The 21,634-nt window shown below is 36.2% G+C and overlaps 1 protein-coding gene across 3 annotated transcripts in view; it reads right to left on the bottom strand.

The window, feature by feature from the left end:
* The window catches only part of LOC106666993 (inactive dipeptidyl peptidase 10), a 184,723-nt gene that overhangs the window by 120,807 nt on the left and 42,282 nt on the right, over positions 1-21,634 (bottom strand). The gene's annotated exons all lie outside the window — the stretch shown is intronic.

The raw sequence follows: 21,634 nt of genomic DNA, 5'->3' as shown, positions 1-21,634 counted from the left end.
GAAAAAGGCCAAATTTTTATATCGTGAAAATATGTTTTTATGGAAATGTTTTGATTCGTCCCGCGTCGATTCGAGGACGCCAGACGCGCTTCTTCCCCGGCTTTCCTACACGTGCTCCGGGCAAACTTTACATTAATTTCCTCCCGTCGAAAGGGGCGGCGTGGCTGGCTTTGGATTGATGGGTATTCGCTTCCATGTCCGATAACTGGTGGTACGTGATAAGGAAGCCTCCCATCCACGAAATTATATTTACCTCATTTATCATGCTAACAATCCGCCCGTTTTGCATTGCTTTTTACTTAACTAACCCATCTGGTCGCGTGTTTCTCTCTACCAGAACTAGAAATAATGTAACATCTCAAACAATATTTTCTGAAAAAATTAAAGATTTTAAAACTTTCAGTTTGTCCGTTTCCGATCTTTCCGTATTTTGCTTCATTAATCAGTCAGTCGGTATTACGCCATCTTCAACGGTGTTTTGTGCTGTGTATTTAGTCTGGTTTCATTAATGATGAGAGTGTTGTTTCCGTGTTAATTGTGATTGAAGTCTCGTCTGTATTATACATCGTGTTGTGTTTTGACTAGAACAAACTTTTATCTTTCTTCTTTGAGTTAATGATAAGTCATTTGGTTGGCTCCAGGTACGCAAGAATTTTTTTAATAAAACATAAAGGTTATAATATAATTTAATAATACTTTTGAAATTGTTTAAATCTGTTTTATATGTTAATACAGTTAATACATAAAGCAAATTTAAGGGATGAAACCGTACTGAAAATGTTTTCAATTACATGTGGATTTATCTGAAACAACTTTTGTTGTTCAACATATACCAAATTAATCCACAGTACACCGTCCTCTGTTATGGTCACCAAGTGTACTTGATCCCGCTTCAAGATTATTTCTTTGTTACAATTGTCGTACATTTGCAGCGGTTAATAAATAAATAAAAATATTGTTTCGAAAAATGAAGATTGCCGTGGTGCAATAGCCAGAAGAGAGAGTAAGTGAGTATGTGTGAAAGAGAGAAAGAGAGCGAGAAAAGTGGAGGAGAGAGAATGAACGAATATATTTTTTTAAAATATATTTTAATTTAGGTCGTGAACTGCATCTGTTACGATTTATGAGAAAAGCTAGAGATATATAGACAGATAGATAGATAGAGAGGCACATGGATAGATGGATAAATAGATAGAGAGAGAGAGTGAGTGAGAGAAAGAGAGGGAGCGAGAAAAGAGAGAGAGAGAGAGAGAGAGAGAGAGAGAGAGAGAGAGAGAGAGAGAGAGAGAAAGAGAAATGTGTGGAAAAGAATAACATAGAGGGCTAGAGGAGAATGTGAGAGGAAAACGAAAAAGAAATTGAGCTGGAAAAGAGAGAGAATGATTGAGGAAAAAGTCAGAAAAGAAAGACAAAATTAAGTGGGAAAGAGTGACTGAGTGAGAGAAGGTGAAAGGGAGGGAGAGAGAGTGAGAAAGATAACGGATGAATATAGTTTTTTTAATATTTCGTGAATGTAGGTCGTGAACGCCTCTATTGCCATTCACGAAAAAAGGCATAGAGAGAGAGAGACTGAGAGAGAGAGAGAGAGAGAGAGAGAGAGAGAGAGAGAGAGAGTGAGAGAGAGAGTGCGAGAGACAGACAGAGAGACAGAGACAGAGAGAGAGAGAGAGAGAGAGAGAGAGAGTGAGAGAGTGAGAGACTGAGTGAAAGGAAGGGAGGGGGTGAGAGGGAGGGAGAGGGAGAGGGAGAGGGTGAAGGTGAGAGAGAGCGAGAGCGGGGTCAAGAATAGAGAATGAAGGAGAAAATAAATAAAAAGAGCTAGCTAGAATAAAAGTAATGAATGGTATGTCCAAAAAAAGTGTATGGGAAAACGACTAAAATGACTGTACTAACCAAATAATTGAAAAAACGTAAAGGAAACCATACATTAGATAGGTAGACACATTGGTTTTATTCAGTAGTGTTGTTTAGTCACTTGTACATTGCCTATCAAATGATCAGAACACTCCGGCTGCCAGAGCAGTAATTCAGAGATGAGATGAGGTCATCTGAACAGAAGTTTATAGTTGGGACTATAGTTTCCAGGCACAGTGTGATATTTATTAGGTTTGGGAATGTAGCTTTAACTACCTCCAAGAAAAATGCAATTGTGCAAGTAAGAACATATGATTTATCAGAATGGTTAAGTAAATTGAATGCTTTATTTTATAGAAAGGTTTTTAACAATAATGGAAACAAGGTTACCGTCCCTGTAGCTTTTTTCATTTCACATTTTGTACAAGTATTTGATAAATAATAATGGTCAGTAGTATTGTACTTGTTTAAAAATAGATAGTTTGATGTTAGTTTTTTTACAACCTGGATTTGCTAAAAGTACTAAGTTTTATGTAATGGATTTATTGTTCGAGATCATTGTGTGTTCATCTGCTTCTTGGAAATAGTTGTGATTATTAAAAAAACTATATCTTGCGTTTGTAAGTTTTACAAAATTGCTAACTGTATTACTTTTTGTTACGAGTCGTGCTTTTTTAAGGGTTTCATACTTTTATTTTCTGAAATAGATTGCTCTTCTGATGAACACTCTTCTGGATCATAATGCATTTTGTTTCTTCGTAGTGCTCCGCTAATCGCCTTTCTCGCGGTTCGCGTTGAAGCACGATTTCTCAACCGACTTGTTCGACGGGACAGATTATTCCGATGACCACAAGCTTACGAAAATCACGAGCAAAATAGACATTATTACAAGCAAGAAAAAGTCCACCAAACATCTGACAGACATTTCTAACATCGCTTCATCGTCTGATATTGTGTTAAATTTTCTTATATATTATGGCCGATTTTCCCCCCAAAATTTTACATTTCTTACACGCATCGTTTTGTTTTTGTGACTAAGTCAGTTTTTGCATATGTCGGAAAAACACATGACAAAGGAGTGGGCATTGAAATATATTTATCTTTTAAGAAAACAATAGATTTTTTCCAAAATCCACAATGACCAGCATTCACGCATTACGTAATATTAATTGACTATATAATATATTTTATTTCTGAAAGTATTGCCCATTAGGATTCACATCACGAGAGTTTGGAAATATACACAAGAACGAACAAAATTTGTGTTGTTTGGTGATTTTTCCGCCGCCTTTGACTTTGCACATCGGAATGCTCTATTTTTCAAACAGAGTAATCTAGGTGTATACTATAAATTCATTAGGGCGTTGTAAGGATTTACGAAGAACAAAATCTGCAATCCGGGATGGTAAAACCTTTCGGAATGATTTTCAACATCTTCTGCCGCCCAACGAGGATGCGTTCTAAGCCCCTCGCTATTTGCTTTATTTATAGATGTTCTATCAAAGTGTTTAGGAGGTAGAGTTAGAGTCAGAAACAGGAAAATTAAACTGTTAATGTACGCTGATGATATGGTATTGCTGGTAATCCTTTCCTTTCGTTTTACAAAAAATTATAGAAGATTTATAAATGTATTGTGGATACTGATAGTTTAATGTTAATACCGCCAAATAAAAAAATATGATATTTAAAAACAATTTACGACCAAACGAAAGCTGGAAATTTAAAAAGGAAATTTTAAAAATAGTTGAAATATATAAATACTAGAAAATTTTAAATTAAATTTTTATCTCAATTAAAAACGTTAATTAATTGAAAGATATTAATTAATTGGTCAAGCGGACCACGAAAACTAGTGAATATAATACTATATTTTACCGCGACGTCGACGCGGCTCTCTGGTTTTATGCATCATTTTAATGGGATGCAGAGTGCTAGAATGGCTTTCTAATATAATGTATGGTTTCTCAAATTCTTTTCTTCTTCAGTTTACTTCGGCCTATACATGATACATAATTTTTCATATGATACCCTAAAGGATGGAATTTTAAAAAATCCTTTCTTAGCGGCTATCCTTGTGATTATAGGAATGCATTGTCGAAATTTCAGCCCTTTAGATCCAGTGGTTTGGTCTGTGCGTTGTTTGCCAGTCAGTCACGGAACTGTTGCAGTCTCATTGACATCACAGTTGAATTTCACAAGTTGCAGTTAATACCGCTAAATCAAAAATTATGATAAAAAGAATAAACGTAATTTACGGCCAAACGAAAGGTGGAAGTTTAAAAATGAAATTTTAGAAATAGTTGAAACATAAATATTTGGGGATCTCGTTGAGATCACAGTTAAATTTCACGATACATTTGATGAACAAAATAAAACTAGCCAAATTAGACTTTAATTGAACTTTGTGGAAAATATTAAAAAAAAGTAGTTTTGGGTTTTGTGGAAAGTGTTTCAGGCAGTCACACGTTCAATGGAATGTTACGCAGCGCAAGTTTGAGAGTTTAGAAAATATGCAAGTTAAAAAAAAATCAACGGCTAGCAGTGAAAAAATATTTTCAAAATATGCCCAATTATGCGATCGATTTAAATGATATTCCATTTTTATAGCCAATTCAATGATCATAACAACCTGGCTAATTTGGTTATTCACGAAAATGGGAGGTTAAAGACTGGTTGGGTATAGGTCTGGTTGGAAAACCCAGGAACTCGAAATCTCCATGAATACAGATTCGGAAACGAACAGATTCCGTACTGAATATATTGGTGGCATCGCTGTAACATTTGGAGAAGCTCAGGTTCAAAGAAAAGGGTTAGATAAGTGGCCAATGTATCTGCAGCAAGATTCCACCTCTCTTGCAAACAGTTACACCATGGTCTAGATTGCATCAACCATTTCTGTAATAATAAGGGTAGCTTATTTTTTAAATTAAGAACCAAAATGATAAACTTCATTCATCAAACCCTAGAGACAAAATTATAATAATCTTTGTTCGATATGTAACTACAATATCGATTATGACAATAAATTCACTAATTTCGTGGCCCGCTTGACCAATTAATACAATACAATTAATTAAGGTTTTTAATTGAGATGAAAAAAAGTTAATGGCACGAGCGGGATTCGAACCCACGATCTTCGGCTAGATACGCCGCTGCTCTACCACTTGAGCTATCGTGACCTCGATCCATTCGGACATCAACTTCCTATCAAATGTCGTTTTTCATCTCAACTAAAAACCTTAATTAATTGTAATGTATTAATTGGTCAAGCGGACCACGAAATTAGTGAATTTAATGATTAAAATGAAGTACACTTCACTAAAGCTCTCCGTGGCCATTTCATTTGTCGTCGAGAATCCAACCCGATTACACGACATTTGAAAAATGGCAAAAAGGAGGGAAAACTCAAAAGGTGGGGTTGGATAGGAAGTTGATGTCCGAGTGGATCGAGGTCACGATAGCTCAAGTGGTAGAGCAGCGGCGTATCTAGCCGAAGATTGTGGGTTCGAATCCCGCTCGTGCCATTAACTTTTTTCATCTCAACTAAAAACCTTAATTAATTATGACAATAAAATTGGAAAATACCCGCCAATCAGAACGGCAGATCGGATCGAACTTTCGAAAATAAAAGAAATTGGACAAAAAAAGGAAAAAAGAAGAGCAATCAATATTTTGTATATTTTATCAATATTGTATTGTTTATGTGTGTGTATAGTATTGGAGACTAGTTATATTTTTTTAAATTGTAAATCAGAATAGACACTGACCTATCTCAATTTCATTTTTAAAAGGTTATTTTTATTTTTGTTACGTTTTTCCAAATTGTTTTATTGACAAAGTTTTAATTTTATTTTCTAGTTTTAATAAATTGTTAGTTTTTTTCCCAATGCAGTTGATATCATTTCACAACCAGTTCTTTTTTCTTTTAAATTCCCCTTTAATTTAAATTTGAATTAAATTTTTAAACCTTTTTCTACATTGAGGGATCCATAGAGAGATAATTAATACCATACAATGAAACTTTAATGCAATTTTTAGGCCAATTTCCTATACTGGCAGAATTTCGTTTAATTTAATAAAACCACGGGTATTTGTCACTTACCCCGGTATACATAAGTACTTTCTTCGCTTGGCCACTTTATAGTTGCCGAGAATCTAGACCTGATTTTATGCTCTGAAGTCGTCGATGTTGATTATAGTTAAATAAAGCATTATTATTATTATTATTATATGTAAGAACGGAGTCGTTTTAATACTGCCGGATTTTGGACTACCATAAACTGGTGCGGAATTTGTCATCGTAAGTCTCGGCCAGATCTGTTTTCCAATCTTCTGTCCTCATGTGAAGTCTCGTCGTATATTTTTAAAGATCAAAGTTAAAAGTAGGATTCCATTTGGTCCATATTTTGTGGTGTTAGCCTTGTATCTTCCCAACCGTTCTCGATTTTAGCTCAAAATTCGAAAGAGTGGAAAAAAGGAAAAGGCTTTAACCTTCTTATCAAAGAATGCACGAGAACAGAAAGAAAGAGATAACCAACTACCAAAATATTTGTAATTTGGCCGTCAATTCGCCGTCCTCAGTGGCTGGCCTTTTCATTTTATTAATCGTCTTTTTTATGATTATTAAATATGGACTGTTCAAATGGTACATCTCCATCGACTTTATCACGTCATTGTCGGATTAAGGGTCTTGTCGATTTAAAATGTGAATATTACCTAGTATAATAACCAGTTAAATGGCATGATTCTAGTTGAAAATGTTATTTTATTCAACTTTGATATCTCAAAAGTGAGGATTGGATAATTTAGTGCTGCAGAAGGGCCGAGAACCGCCTAAAAGGCCGAATCTGTTAAATAATCGAACCGGCGGCTGTTGAAACCAGTCCGTCCCTCGCAGATAATTTATGAGAAGGGCCCGTTTAGCGTTGCGAGGTTTCAGCTGAAAACTGAATGACACGATGACGGTGATTGCATTTCGAGGAAAGACTTGTAAAAATCGGGCTGTAAAAAGCCGGGACGGCCCAGGGTGTTTAGAGCAAGTTGAATATTTCATCTCCGCCACCTTTCTATCACCAGGGATCAACCTTGCCCTGAATCGGAAAATAGCGCCGGCATGTTTTCTAAAATGCCCATCAGGATAACTTTCCTCCCCTTTTTATTGTTTACCTTCTGACCTCGTGTAGATTGTCATGGCTATATAACCGTCACATAATGGGCTGCATATCCATTCACTATTTGAAAAAAATCTTGTTTTGGATTTTGACTTTTGAAAAAGTTCTTTGCGATTACAAGTGTTTCATATTCGAAATTAATGTACATTGTGTGGTGATTAGTGACCGTTAATCGATATTTATTTAGAAATTGTGAGATGCGGTCTGGTGTGATGTAGGTTTCAGAAAAACATTTTCTTAATCGTGCCAACGTTTCGATTTTTATTGAGATCATCTTCAGGGCCTGGGATTTACAAACATTGTTTAAATTTAACAAATACATGTAGAATGTGGAAAAAATTATTTACATTATTAAATGTAAACAATGTTTGTAAATCCGAAGCCCTGAAGATGATTATATCACTGGAGAAGTGATTATGAGTAATTTTCCGTTGGAACTGCCCTATTCATGCTTAGATTTTTGGCTATTCCGGGTAGCAAGATTTAGGTTTGGTTACATACAATAACTACTGGAATATTTCAGAAAGTTGTACATACAATAATTGAATTAGACAAAACCATTTTCCAGCATACTACTTTACAGCCTGATACCACATACACTGATTTTAGTTTTTTGCCCAGAAGCAAAATTTCCCGTTTTTAAATACGACAGTTGTTACAACTAACGTTATTTTTTTATATTTTTTTCTTTTTACGAGGGTTCGCCACAGCAGAGGTCATATAAACCCTCGAGGTGCCGGTGTTTTTGAAAAAAAGCCCATTTGTAAGTATGTCGGGTTCGAATGCAGGGCCGCTGGATTCGAACCCGGGACCTTCACCTTACAGTGATGAGCGCCGTGTCAACGACTAAACCTTGCAGCCACCGACGCCCCCTGCTAACGTTATTTCTTGTGAGATTTCTCCATGTAGTCTAAGGAGTGACAGATTTCTAATTTAGTCGTTACCGATCATTTTGGTCTGCTTATCCTCTCTAGTCTGTAGAGATTAGCCATTTCCAGGATCTACCAGTGGAGCTTTGTGCTTAAAGAGGTCAGGTCTACAGGACCCAGTATTTTTCTTAGAGGGGAGTTGCTTTTGGGTAATGTTGTCGCGTGAAAAGTCTCTGCTCATAATTTCGTGCCTCTTACATCCACCAAAAGAACCACGTCGCATGACGGGGACTGCAGGGACTTGGTATAGTTTACGATCCTTTGCTTTTCAACTGTGAAGCGTACGATACAAGAGCGTATTTTATCATTCCTCAGAGTGGGTGACAGACCACGGGAAGCAAGTTTCTTTTATGAGGTCGTGAGAGATGATTCTTTTGTCTTTGTACTTGGGTTTTACCTAATGCGCCTGTTCATTCTTGTTGTATTTTTCATTCATGATTTCTTCACTACTCCTTATCTTGTTTTATCTCTAGCCTAAGTTTTTTCCACATCTTCCATCTCATGCAAGGTCTTCCAGGTTTTTTTATGACTATCTGGCAATGTCAAACATGTCTGTCCTACCCATTTCCATTCTTACGAAAACTCTGCCAGTTTTTCTGTTACTGGTTTATTGTTATTGTTATTCTGTTCAGCTAATGATTGTTTCTTATCGCTTTATACCAGGGAAAGACTTTGTCCAAAATCTTACACGGTGATCTGTAAAACAGATGATTTTAACATTTTGGCCTACCAGATCCAGCGGTAGTGATTGAGAAATGCCTAAATGTGTCTGACCACCTAAATGATTTGTCATTAATTAAAAATATTCCTGTAATTAAACGACAGGGACTCTCAACATGTCCACCCGTTGGGCATCGCTGGCAAGGGATCGAGACCCTTTTACAAAACTTTCTCAAATTATTCTCAATTAAAATTCCACGGGCTATGCCGGGGTGAGAACCTTTTGTACAGATTTGACTTACAATAGCGACGAAACAATGGATTGCGAAAAAATATTTAAATAGACTGTTATGAAATCCAGTGGTCGTATCGTCGTTTTTTTCATTGCTCGTCTCGTTTTTCATCCAACGTTTACTATGACTATAATTTTCGCACACATTTGATTACAGCTGTTGTTTTTTAAATGGAATATCTTTTCAAAGAAGACAAACACGGCCTCGTATAGACAAACGCCCAATATATTCGTAAAACAAACATGGCTACGAACCGTCCGACTTATCACTCGCGATGTATTTGAAACTGAACCAACCTCCTCTTCATAAATAATAAATAAAGTTTTCTCTCGGCCTTTGTACAGTCAACATTGGGCCGTGATTTATCGCCTCTTTTAAAGTGAATGTACGTGTAAGATAGGGTATGTTTGCGCGGAAAGCCCCCCCCCCCATCATACAAGTTGAACTTTACAATTTCAATTATTGAAGTATAAAAAATGGCCTGGCATGTCGGTATTTCGGTTTTATATTTAATCATCGCAATCTGCGTGCTCAATGACCTACAGTCCCTAACTTAAATATCGAGCAATCAAGAAGAAAAAAAATTTTCAATGCTTGCTGGTATTATATTAAAAATAATTCACTAGTTTTCGTGGTCCGCTTGACGAATTAATATGTTTAATTTAATTAAGGTTTTTAGTTGAGAGAACAAAGTCAGTGTCAAGGGCGGGATTGGAACCCACGATCTTCGGCTAGATACGCTGCCGGTCTACCACTTGAGCTATCGTGACCTCGATCCACTCGGACACTAACTTCCCATCTCAACCCCATCTTTTGAATTTTCCCTCCTTTTGCCATTTTTGCTGCCATCTGTCCGGGTGGATCGAAGTTTAACTTTAAGAAAATTTAAACAAATCGATTTGATTATGAAGACATGTGGCAATGTTCTAAACCTGAGCGTTATGTCTCAAGGAATTCAACCCTAACTTTTTTTTATTAAAAAAATATTACTACCTGTACTCATAAAGTATACATCTCGTAATTTGAGGTTATTTACATAATTAAGGTTTTTAGTTGAGATAAAAAGCCAGTGTCACGAGCGGGATTCGAACTCACGACATTCGGCTACATTCGCCGCTGCTCTACCACTTGAGCTTTCGTGACTAATTCCGCTCGGACACTAACTTCCCATCTCAACCTCACCTTTTGAATTTTCCCTCCTTTTTGCCATTTTTCAAATGTCGTGTAATCTATTTGAAAAATGGCAAATGGAGGGAAAATTAAAAAAGGTGGGGTTCAGATGGGAAGTATCCAAGTGGATTGAGGTGTATCCAAGTGAACATAGCTCAAGTGGTAGAGCAGCGGCGTATCTAGCCGAAGACTGTGGGTTCGAATCCCGCTCGTGACACTGACTTTTTATCTCAACTAAAAAGGTTAATTAATTGAAATATAAATTATATGTAATTAAGTGCTTGTTACAAACAAATTTTTTTCACCACTTCTGAAAATCAAACTAAGTTTTATGATCAGAACACGATTAGTTTTTGTTAATGAAGCTAATAAGATAACCTCTTATATACCGATTCAACATTTTAATTTAGATCAATCCGCTTCGACACTTCGGTTCAGGCTACCTTTCGATGGTCATCTTCAGTGGTGACTATGTGTAAAAAGCAGTTAAATTATGCAAAGTAAGATCAGAAGACTATAAACTACAGATTTATCAACTCGCCAACCTCAAAAACATAAAAAATCTTATTGCATATTGGATATTATAAATTGTCATACATGAAACGTTTTTAGATCAAAACACGATTTGTATTTTTTAATGGAGGAAAGACGGTAGGATTATATTAATTTTTTATAACGAAGTTTTGACCAATCTTCCCGCTGTTAATTTTTTAAGGAGAGAAACTTGAAAAGGTGGGTTGACATGGGAAGTTGGTGCCCGAGTGGATCGAGGTCGCGTTAGCGCAAGTGGTAGAGGAGCGGCGTATCTAGCCGAAGATCGTGGGTTCCAATCCCGCCCTTGACACTGACTTTTTAATCTCAACTAAAAACCTTAATTAACGAAACATATTGAAAATAATAAATTATTATATATTAGCTTAGTATAATTATTATACTAAGCTAAAACCAGCTTAAAACTATTTAACTCGTCTCGTTCTTATAATATGTATGTGGAGAGATTAATAAATTTCTGTAAAGCCCAAAAAAGATTCAGAAAGTAACTGTCGTAATGAGGTTCATGGAACATATTTTTTTAACGATTTACAAACAAATTACAATAATCGATTTCTTAAAAAAAATAATAATAATGTGTGGTGATTAGTGACCGTTAGTCGATAATTATTCAAAAATTCAGACCGCATCTCACGTTTTCAGAATAATAATAATCTATGCTTACTTAAGAAAATTAATACAAGATTTTACCAGTTTATACGTATGTGCAAAACGCTTCTAATTATAGTCACACTTTTATTTCATACTAAATGTTCATAAAGTTTGTATTTGACTCCAATCACGTTTCTTTTCTAACACAACTTACGAAAGGACCGTGACCTCATTTATTTTAGTTTTCAGCTTTTGAAAAGAAACTGCTTTTTCTAGATATTGACAAAAGTTCTGATCTTCGTTATATACTTCCCAAACTATCCTCAACTTTAATCCCATTCTTGGCTATTTTTTTCTACAAATGTCTCATACTTGGGACATATCCTGAGGGTCTCACATGCAGCCATATTATTTTTAAATTAATTAAGGTTTTTAGTTGAGATAAAAAAAAGTCAGTGCCACGAGCGGGATTCGAACCCACGACCCTCGGCTAAATTCGCCGTTTCTCTACCACTTGAGCTATCGTGACTTCGATTCACTCGGACACTAACTTCCTATCTCAACCCCACGTTTTTGAATTTTCCCTCCTTGTTTTATCTCAACTAAAAACATTCATTAATTAAAACATATTAATTAGTTAAGCGGACCACGGAAACTATTGAATTATTTTTAAAATTTGAGACAAACATTGCATACTACAGACCAACCACTATTTTGAGTTTCATAGCGAAACCTTTTGTAAACTACTTGTTAAACTTAATCACCTTTATACCAATAAATTAATATTCCAAAATTACATACATTGTTTTACAAAGGGTCGATTTTACTACCAATCTTCTTATTACCAGTCGTTTATAGTTGATAACTTGAAGGTAGATCTTGTGTACATTTTCCGATACAGTAACCTTTTTTTGGTGCTAGTGATTTTATGCTGAGATGATATTTGACATATGTTGAAAAGAGATTACCTGTGTGTTAAATTGAAGCCATTAAAATCACGCCGCTTCATGCTCACATCAGGTTTGCCTCAGGGCTTTTATTTATATCTATCTCTTCATCGTTTTTGTAAATGGCTTAGTGGTGGTGCTAAAGAATTCCTGCTAAATCTGCACTACGAAAAAAAATTCAATCAATCATGACATTTCTCATTCTAACTGCTTTTCCTTCACTCACTATTTAGTACTAATTTTTTTCGAGGGTTCGCAACAGCAGAGGTACATAAACCCTCAGCGTGCCGGTGTTTTTGAAAAATAACCCATTTGTAAGTATGTCCGGTTCGATTGCAGGGCCGCTGGATTCGAACCCGGGACCTTTACCTTGCAGTGATGAGCGCCGTGTCAAACGCGGCCACCGACGCCCCCTTAGTACTATTACAACACTATATTATATTTTAATCGATTTTCATACCTCACTTCATTACTTACAAGCAACTAATCAGCCGACTAGTACTGAAAAATGATAGTAAATGAAAATTTTTCACCATTTATTTTTCATATTTCATCTTTAGACTCAGTAATATTTTCTTTGGTGATTGATCAGCCTTCTCAGTTAAAATATATTTTTTTCTTTCCAAAAGGTAGATCGGGGATGAGGCCAGGAAAAAACATTCATTTCGTAATTCCTGGCCTCATCCCCGATCTTCCTTTTGGAAAGAAAAAAATATATTACAGACTCAGTCATTTTTCTTTGTCACACATTTATTTATACGTGTATATTTTTGTATTATTACTTTATTAATTTTTATTATATTTTAGAGCAATAGGCTTTGTTATTTTGTTCCTTTATGTACAATTTTTGATAGAATTTTTCTATATTTTTTAAACATTGTGATTACCGAAGAATTTTGTACATGTTAGAGGATTATTTGAATTGAGCGTTTATAAATGAATAAATAAATAAAACAGGAGATTCTTGGAAAAAGTATGGTCAAAAACCTCTGGTTTTAATTGTGTAGTTTAAGCACTTTATTTTTTCTTTTACATAAACTCTACTTGCTAAACTATCCAAAAACATACAGAATTTGTAAATTTATTTAATAGCGGAATGTCGCCTGTTTTCGAGAAAAATACGACTTATAAAGAAAAAAGGCAAACACATTTAAGACAAATGGCCGAATACAAGGTTGAAGTTGTCTGAACAGATTGTATGAGGTCGGGGACGCCAGTATTTATGCAAGGCGTGACAAAATTATAAAATTACGAAACCTCCCCCTGCTCGAATAGCGTATAAACGGAAGCGTTATTCTTTCAGAGATGGGTGTCTTTGGGGAAATGGGACTAATGTGTACCCCGCTGCCGATGTTTGATCCTCACGGTGCTCCTGATAAAGCCATAAGACGTGACTATGGCTAAAATCCGTGAGGAGTGAAAATTCGGTCCTCTATCAACAGGTCCTCGGCTACAACTTTATTAAACCGGGCCGACACCTCGGAAAGCATAGTGCTTTCACTATGCTTCAGCATTCCCCACCCTTTCAAAATCCAACTTATATAAACATAAAACAGCAATATCGCATTGGCACTCTCAACACGACGCGCAAGAATGGCACAATTACACAGAAGTCAAACACTTTGAGCCCTGAAGATGATCTCAATGAAGATCGAAACGTTGGCACGATAAAGAAAATGTTTTTCTGAAACCTACATTACACCAGACCGCATCTCACGATTTCTGAATAATTAAATACATATGTTGGAGTGGCCGCCAAACTTTTGCTAATCGATTAATTTCTGCAGTTCTCTCTCTTGGGTTATCTTGAAAAGTTGAGCTTGAGTTCAAAGAGCACAGTATACTCTTTGAACAAACGTATCTTTTTCAACAGTGATTTCAATAGCCCCACAATGGCACAAAAAAAATGGCAAAAAGGAGGGAAAATTCGAGAGGTGAGGTTGTGATGGGAAGTTAGTGTCCGAGTGAATCGAAGTCACGATAGCTCAAGTGATATAGTAGCGGCGTATTTAGTAGTCCTCTCGTGACGCTGATTTTTTTTTATCTTAACCAATACCTTTCATAAATATTAATTAATTGAAAATTGATTTAATAGGTTAAGGCCTCAGAAATGATGGCGAGATTTCTGCGAGAATTGACCAGTTGTCGAACGAAAAATTCAAATTGGTCAAATGCAGGCGATTTTCATCAAGAATGACGCATTGGATTCATCGATGGAACAAAACCGGAACCGAAGAAGACGGACTATGGGGAATATCAAAAGCGGAACGCAGCAGACCAAAACGCCAGGTCAGATATTATTTTAAGTACATATTTCACCCACGGAACCGGTCGAAAGGTCCCTGGAAAGAAAGCTAACCTGCTAAAACTATTCACGTCCGAACAGATGTTCCGTTGTTTTTTCTTAGCAGTCCAGCCACTGAAGCTGGGCTCCAGGCGGTATCAACAGCAAGGTCATTCCAGCCCCGAACGCAAACAGTCCTCCAGCCACTCTCACTCACTCTTAAATACAATCTTTCCTATTTACTGTGAATCCCTGAATACCGTCAGGGTAGTGGAGTACTTGATATTCCTTCATTATCCTCTACATCGATATATTATTTATAAAAGTGAATGTTCGTATGTGCGCGTGAGCTGGTTAACAGTTTAGTAAACAAAATGTTTCTAAAGAAACTGTTTCTCTTCTTACAAAATACACCTAACTGTGTGGTTTTTTCAGAAAGAGGAAAAGATTTTGTAGGTACATACTTCACACATTCAGCAGATTTACAGATTTACTTAACATTCAGTTGAAATGTTTATTAAAGGTTTGGAAAGAGGGTGTCCGTGGCCGCAACAATTAAGGCGTTGACACGGCGCTCATAATCTTAAGATAAAGGCCCCAGGTTCGAATCCAGCGGCCCTGTATGGGCAAATATACTCCCGTAATAAAATGAAAAAGGAAAAGAAAACCGAACCAGATTGTATCATCTGTTCCGTTTATATTCTTCTAAAGGTCAATTTTTAAAGGATTTACGACCAATCCAATTTTATTTCCACAATAACTCGGCCAAAGTAAATCTAGTTTTATTGTTTCGCTATTTTTAATTTTAGAGTAAATCCATCATACCCCTTCAATAATGAAAATAAAACCAGTGTTGTGCGTTTAACGTAAATATTTATTGGGCGCGAAAGAAATTTATCGATTAAACGATCTCTTCAAACAAACCTTGTGTTAGTCCAAACAGAATACTTCTGTCCATGCGTGCTTCCTTTAATCTACTTCCAGGCAATAAGGACGAACAAGTATTTAAATGTGATATAATGGTGTTTCTTTAAGACAGTTAAATACCCGAGGTAAACAATCCGCAATATACTTTCTTAATGAGATATTTGTATACTTTTAAATGAGAAGTATGGTAAGAGATACAGAATGTGCAAACAAAGCTTAATGAAATAGCTTTTCATAAAATATTCATTCTAAAATCAAAAGTACTGCAGTACATACTTTCATATATTGTACGAAAATACCATATGAAAAGGTTTTGAACGTAGGTAGGTGTTTCTGAGGTGAATGCTTCTCCTGTCTCAATATCTGATCAAAATTGATATTTACCATTTACGTTTTCGTACTCAATTGACCAAATTACTTCTTTCAATGAATTATTTATTCTTTCGAAGGTATTGGTTAAGATAAAAAAAAGTCAGTGTCACAAGCGGGATTAGAACCCACGACTTCGGCTAAATACAACGTTACTCTACCACTTGAGCTATCGTCACTTCGATCCACTCGGACACTAACTTCCCATCTCCACCCCACCTTTTTGAATTTTCCCTCCTTTTTGCCATTTTTCAAATGACGTTTAAGCTGTTTGGTTCTCGGCGACAAATGAAATTTGAAAAATGGCAAAAAGGATGGCAAATTCAAAAAGGTGGGGTTGAGATGGGTAAGTTAGTGTCCGAGTGGATTGAGGTCACGTTAGCTCAAGTGGTAAAACAACGGCGTATCTAGGCGAAGATCGTGGGTTCGAATCCCGCTCTTGGCACTGACTTTTTTTATCTCAACTAAAAACCTTAATTAATTGGAAATAATAAATTATATGAAATTAAGTGCTTGTTATAAACAATTTTTTTTCTCCACTTCTGGAAGTGAAACTAAGTTTTATGATCAGAAAACGATTGGTTTTTGTTATTGAAGCTAATAAGTACTCTTATATACCGATTCATTAACATTTTAATTTAGATCAATCCGGTCCGACTAGTTTCTGGTTCAGGCTACCTTTCGGTGGTCATCAGATGGGAAGTTAGTGTCTGACTGGATCGAGGTCAAGATAGCTCAAGTGGTAGAGTAGCGGCGTATTACCAGTAGGCTAGTTGAGTAGTTAGGAATTGTATCAGTCTTGTAGCCAACATTGCTATCTGTAAAATTCTTTTAAATCGTTAATTTCACTAGTTTCGTGGTTCGCTTGACCAATTAATATCTTTCAATTAATTAAAGTTTTTAGTTGATTTAAAAACTTGAAAGATGGCGAAAAGGAGAAAAAATTTAAACGGTGGGGTTGAGATGGGTAAGTTAGTGTCCGAGTGGATCGAAGTCAATATAGCTCAAGTGGTAAAGTTACTGCGTATTTAGCCGAAGGAAGTTAGTGCCCGAGTGGGTCGAGGTGCTCAAATGGTAGAGTAGCGGCGAATCTAACCGAAGATCCTGGGTTCGAATCCCGCTCGTGACACTGACTTTTTTATCTCAACTAAAAACCTTAAGTAATTGAAAGATATTAATTGGTCAAGCGTACCACGAAAACTAGTGAGTTTTAGAGTATGATCATTTTTGCCCCTTTTGTACGATGTAGAAAAAGTTTGTATTGCCGAAGATTCATCGGTTGATATTCCGATTATTTTCCCTGAATGATCTTATTTTTCTTTGTAACTTTATTTTATTGTTGTCTTGCTGATTTATTTCTCTCTGGTTTAGCATGCCACAGCATGTTATTTTCGTCAGGTGTCTTAGAAGTCTTTCGACTTTCGTTGTGTTTACGGACATCATTTTAATGCCAACTTCGTCGTTTTGAAGATAACGCCCCTATGACGGAGATATATCTCGGCAGGAGATGGGCTTTTGTGCTGACAAATTCAATACTTACTTTCAATGGAAAGTACAAGCTTCTACAAGGATTCTACGCCACGATCATGTCGCCTGATGGCAATCAAAGCGAAGGAATACATTGTTCTGCTAGTACTGCATTTACACGTTAAACCGTACTTGTGTGTGCTAGTTAATTTCAATTGTTGAAATACGCACATGCTTTAAATCCTTGAAGTAGATCATTCATGTGATCCATTTAGTGTTAGTTTTTGGGCTATCGTTTTGGGTTTGTATGTGTGTTTTGTTTATTATTTGGTTGATTGGGTTTTAGATAGAATTTCATAAATATTAATTAATTCAAAAATTTAATTGGTCAATCGTACCACGATCTGTAATGGATTAATAATTAAACTGAAGTATATCTTTCCGTAGCCATTTCATTTGTCGCCGAGAATCAAATAGATTACACGACATTAGAAAATGCGAAAAAGAGGGAAAATTCGAAAGGTGGGGTTGAGATGGGATGTTAGTGTCCGAGTCGATCGAAGTCACGATAGCTCAAGTGGTAGAGTAGCGGCGTATCTAGCCGAAGGTCGTGGGTTCGAATCCCGCTCGTGGCATTGACTTTTTTATCTGAACTAAAAACCTTAATTAATTGAAATATAAATTATATGTAATTAAGTGCTTGTTAGAAACAATTTTTTTTCTCCACTTCTGGAAGTCGAACTAAGTTTTATGATCAGAACACGATTACACTTTATTTAGGATGTTGATTAAGTTCATGTTTTGCCTACTAGATTTAAAGTAAAACTGACTTTTAGAAGATTTTTCACAGCTAGCTGCAAAAACGTATTCCATCTACAACTGCGTGTAAATGGTCAAATATGTTATATTCTATTAATACCTAATGCTTCTGTGAAAACCAATGACATTGAATATTATAAATTCATGTAAAATAGATTTCCCCTTCTCATTACATGCATGTTGATGTAAGCGAACAGTTCTCATTGCGATGCTATCGTAATAATTTATGGGTGGAGTTAAATTTTACTCATTTTAAAATGCGAAAACGTGAATTTATCGATTAGAATTATGCAAGAGTTTCAACTAATCAAATATTATCTCAGCCAACATAAACGGAATTCGTTTCCTGGATTTCGAATTAATTAATCATTAATTGGCATGTAATTTTAGTGGACGTGCAAATTCAACGTTTACAACATCCCAAAGGGGCGTTCGCGTCTCTGGCGCAATTTACATGCACGCCGGCTCAGCTCGGTAAATTTAATTCAATGCAAATCGAGGTGGAACTAACTCCCCTTCCACGTTATATCTTAGAAGGATCCGCGGGGATCCGGCATTTCTCAGAAGTGAACTTATTGCAACGCGGCACTTTATTTAAATTATGAAGCGGTCTCGCTGACCCTTCCTCCGGGGCGTTTTTATTTTAAATCTATCCCAAGGCGATACGATAAATTATCCACGCAACGAGAAAAAATGTTCAAAAGTTTGTTAATTGCCGGACGATAATTTATAGAAGGGGAATTTTCGGGAAAATTATTGGCCTTCCTGTAATATTTCACGTATTGGAAAAAGAAGCTCGAACGATTCATTATTTAATTCTACATGTCAGAATATTTTTATTTTGTTAGAAAGTTTTATTCAGATCAATAGAGAGATTTTGCTAAACGTTTCCGTTATTTCAAGGTTTACCATTATTTAAGGTTTTTAGTTGAGATAACAAAGTCAGTATCACGAGCGAGATTCGAACCCACGACCTTCTTGACTTCTATCCACTCGGACACTAACTTCCCACCTTTTTTAAAAATTATCTTTTATTTTATTTTTATTTATTTATTTCATTTTTTATCTCAACTAAAAAACTTAATTAATTGAAAGATATTAATTCGTCAAGTGGACAACGAAAACTAGTGAATTTAATAAGTTAAAATGAAGTATACCTTCAATAAAACTCTCCGAGGCCATTTCATTTGTCGCCGAGAATCAAATAGATTACACGACATTTGAAAAATGGCAAAAAGGAGGGAAAATTGGAAAGGTTGGGTAGAGGTGGGAAGTTAGTGTCCGTATCTAGCCGAAGGTCGTGGGTTCGAATCCCGCTCGTGACACAGACTTTTTATATCAACTAAAAACTTTAATTAATTGAAAGATATTAATTGGTCAAGCGGACCACGAAAAGTAGTGAGTTTTAGAGAATGTTCATTTTTGTCCCTTTTGTACAATATAGAGAAAGTTCGTATTGCCGAAGATTCATCGGTTGATATTCCGATTATGATAAAAATATATATTCCAAGCGTTGTGGTTAGGTTTTTAAGAATATGAAATGAAGCAACCAGTGTTTTGTTTAATTTGTACATATTTCGAATAATTTGGTTAAAAATATCATTAAAAACAAAAAAATTATTATTTTTCAATAAAGTAACGATTGAAAACAAGGATATTAGAGATTAAGGTGTGAAGTACTGGTTATTTGGGTATTGTAAATGTACTTACTCTACCGAAAGCGAAATAAAAATAATAAAAACACAAGTGGTCTTCAATAAATGTTATTGCTATATCAGTAAAAATGTTAAAATGTTGATTATCGGAATAAAAAAGTAAATAAAATACAAAATAGTTTACAGCACAATGTAGTATTAAAAATTATGTGCTCATGCAATAAATCATATATCGGTAAGACCATAAAATTTGTACCAAAAAAGCAAGCTGACAGTATGAATAGTAAACAATTAACAACAGGGTTATCTCAATCAAAACCGTATGTTCGCATTTGACGAAGTTGAAAAAGTTGCAAGGGAGAATAACCGAAAAAAAGCTAATTTGGCTTAAAACGTGATGAAAAATTTATTAAACAATATAAATCTACAGCAAGATAAAGAAAAAAGTGTGCCATGTTAGGGGGGAGTATAGTCACGATAGCTCAAGTGTGTATCTTGCCGAAGGTCGTGGGTTCGAATCCTGCTCGTGACACTGACTTTTCTAGCTTAACTAAAAACCTTAATTAATTAAAAGATATTAATTGGTCAAGCGGACCACGAAAACTAGTGGAGTTTACCATTATATTTAACGTCTTTCAAATAACGTAGCCGCTATTTAAAGACGTTTGCGTAACTGATGTTGCCACTAAAGCTCAATTTCCTGGTGAGTTTGTAGCATTGTAAGTATAATCGTACCTTGTAACCTTGTAAAAAAGACAACGTTCACGTATTTTATGAATTTTATCTTGATTGCTGACGATAGTTTGGAAAACGTAAATAACCTAATACATGCCTTCTCGAAACTGATAGCGAAATCGGAATGGTACTGAGTCATTGGTCCTATCTATCACTTACAAAAGCGTAAACTTCCCATTGCCACGTCTGGAGGAGCTACTTGGGGAACAAAATTATTAATTAGGAGTAGACGCATCGTTGAGCAGAGTCAAAGAGTTGCGCTCCTGAGAACGACAAAAGCTTATTAGTCCCTACTCTCGTTCCCCTTGCAAATCCTTGCTTCTGCCCCACCAATCGACATTGTCCTCCATTGTAGATTTGCAGACCGACAGCTAAAAGATGGACATGAGGCTACAATGGTGAGCTTGGATGCCTCACGTAGAGATTGACGAGATGGTTCTAGGAAGGTGATCCGGGACGTTTTACAGTTTGGATAGATGGATGGCAGGGAAGGTGGGACAAAAGCACTAAAGGAAGGCTAGCCCAGCGTTTCTAAAGATTGAGGATCGAGCCAGAAAATCGCGGTTTCAATCCAAATAACGACACAGGCATGGCAACGCTTACCGGCGCAGGTTCCGTACAGCCAACAGTCCATTGAATCCCTTCTGCTGAGTGGATGACAGGGCCCAACAGAGACTATTCAACTGTCACCTCTCTGAGAGTGCGAGGGAACTTTTAAAGTTTTTCTTCCGGCACACTTGGCCACCCTCAATGAACTGGTTAAAGGAAAGAGGACCTTTGAGGCTCTCAAGTCTTCTACCCGAGCCATAGTCAATAAAGTACCTGACTAGTTTATAATTTTTTGGTAAATAATTAAGTCACTTGTTAGATTTTAGCGGTACTCTGAACTTCCAATTCCGGGCTGGCTAACCCCTTATATATTTTTTATTTATATTTTATATTTACATATCATATTTATTATTTATATGTGTTCGGGCGCGTCTCCGTCAGCGAAGCGCCCGATTTTTGACGTACACTGTACCTCTCTATATACAACCCCTATTTTGTCAAAATCCACCAATCATAACACACTTCCCTCCTTTTTCCTCAAAAACCCATCCCTTCCAGCCTTTTTGGACTCTCTTCTCCGCCAGCTCTCGGAGCGTCTTCTAAGTGTTGCACAATAGTAAGTAACCACCGTGTAAGATCGCCCGGCTATCACTTTGCTACGC

This window comes from Cimex lectularius, unplaced genomic scaffold, assembly GCF_000648675.2.
Source record: "Cimex lectularius strain Harlan isolate CLEC.00 unplaced genomic scaffold, Clec_2.1 scaffold25, whole genome shotgun sequence".
In the NCBI taxonomy this organism is placed as follows: Eukaryota; Metazoa; Arthropoda; class Insecta; order Hemiptera; family Cimicidae; genus Cimex; species Cimex lectularius.
The sequence above is the reverse complement of the archived record's forward strand: the minus strand, read 5'-3'. Positions and strand labels throughout refer to the sequence as shown.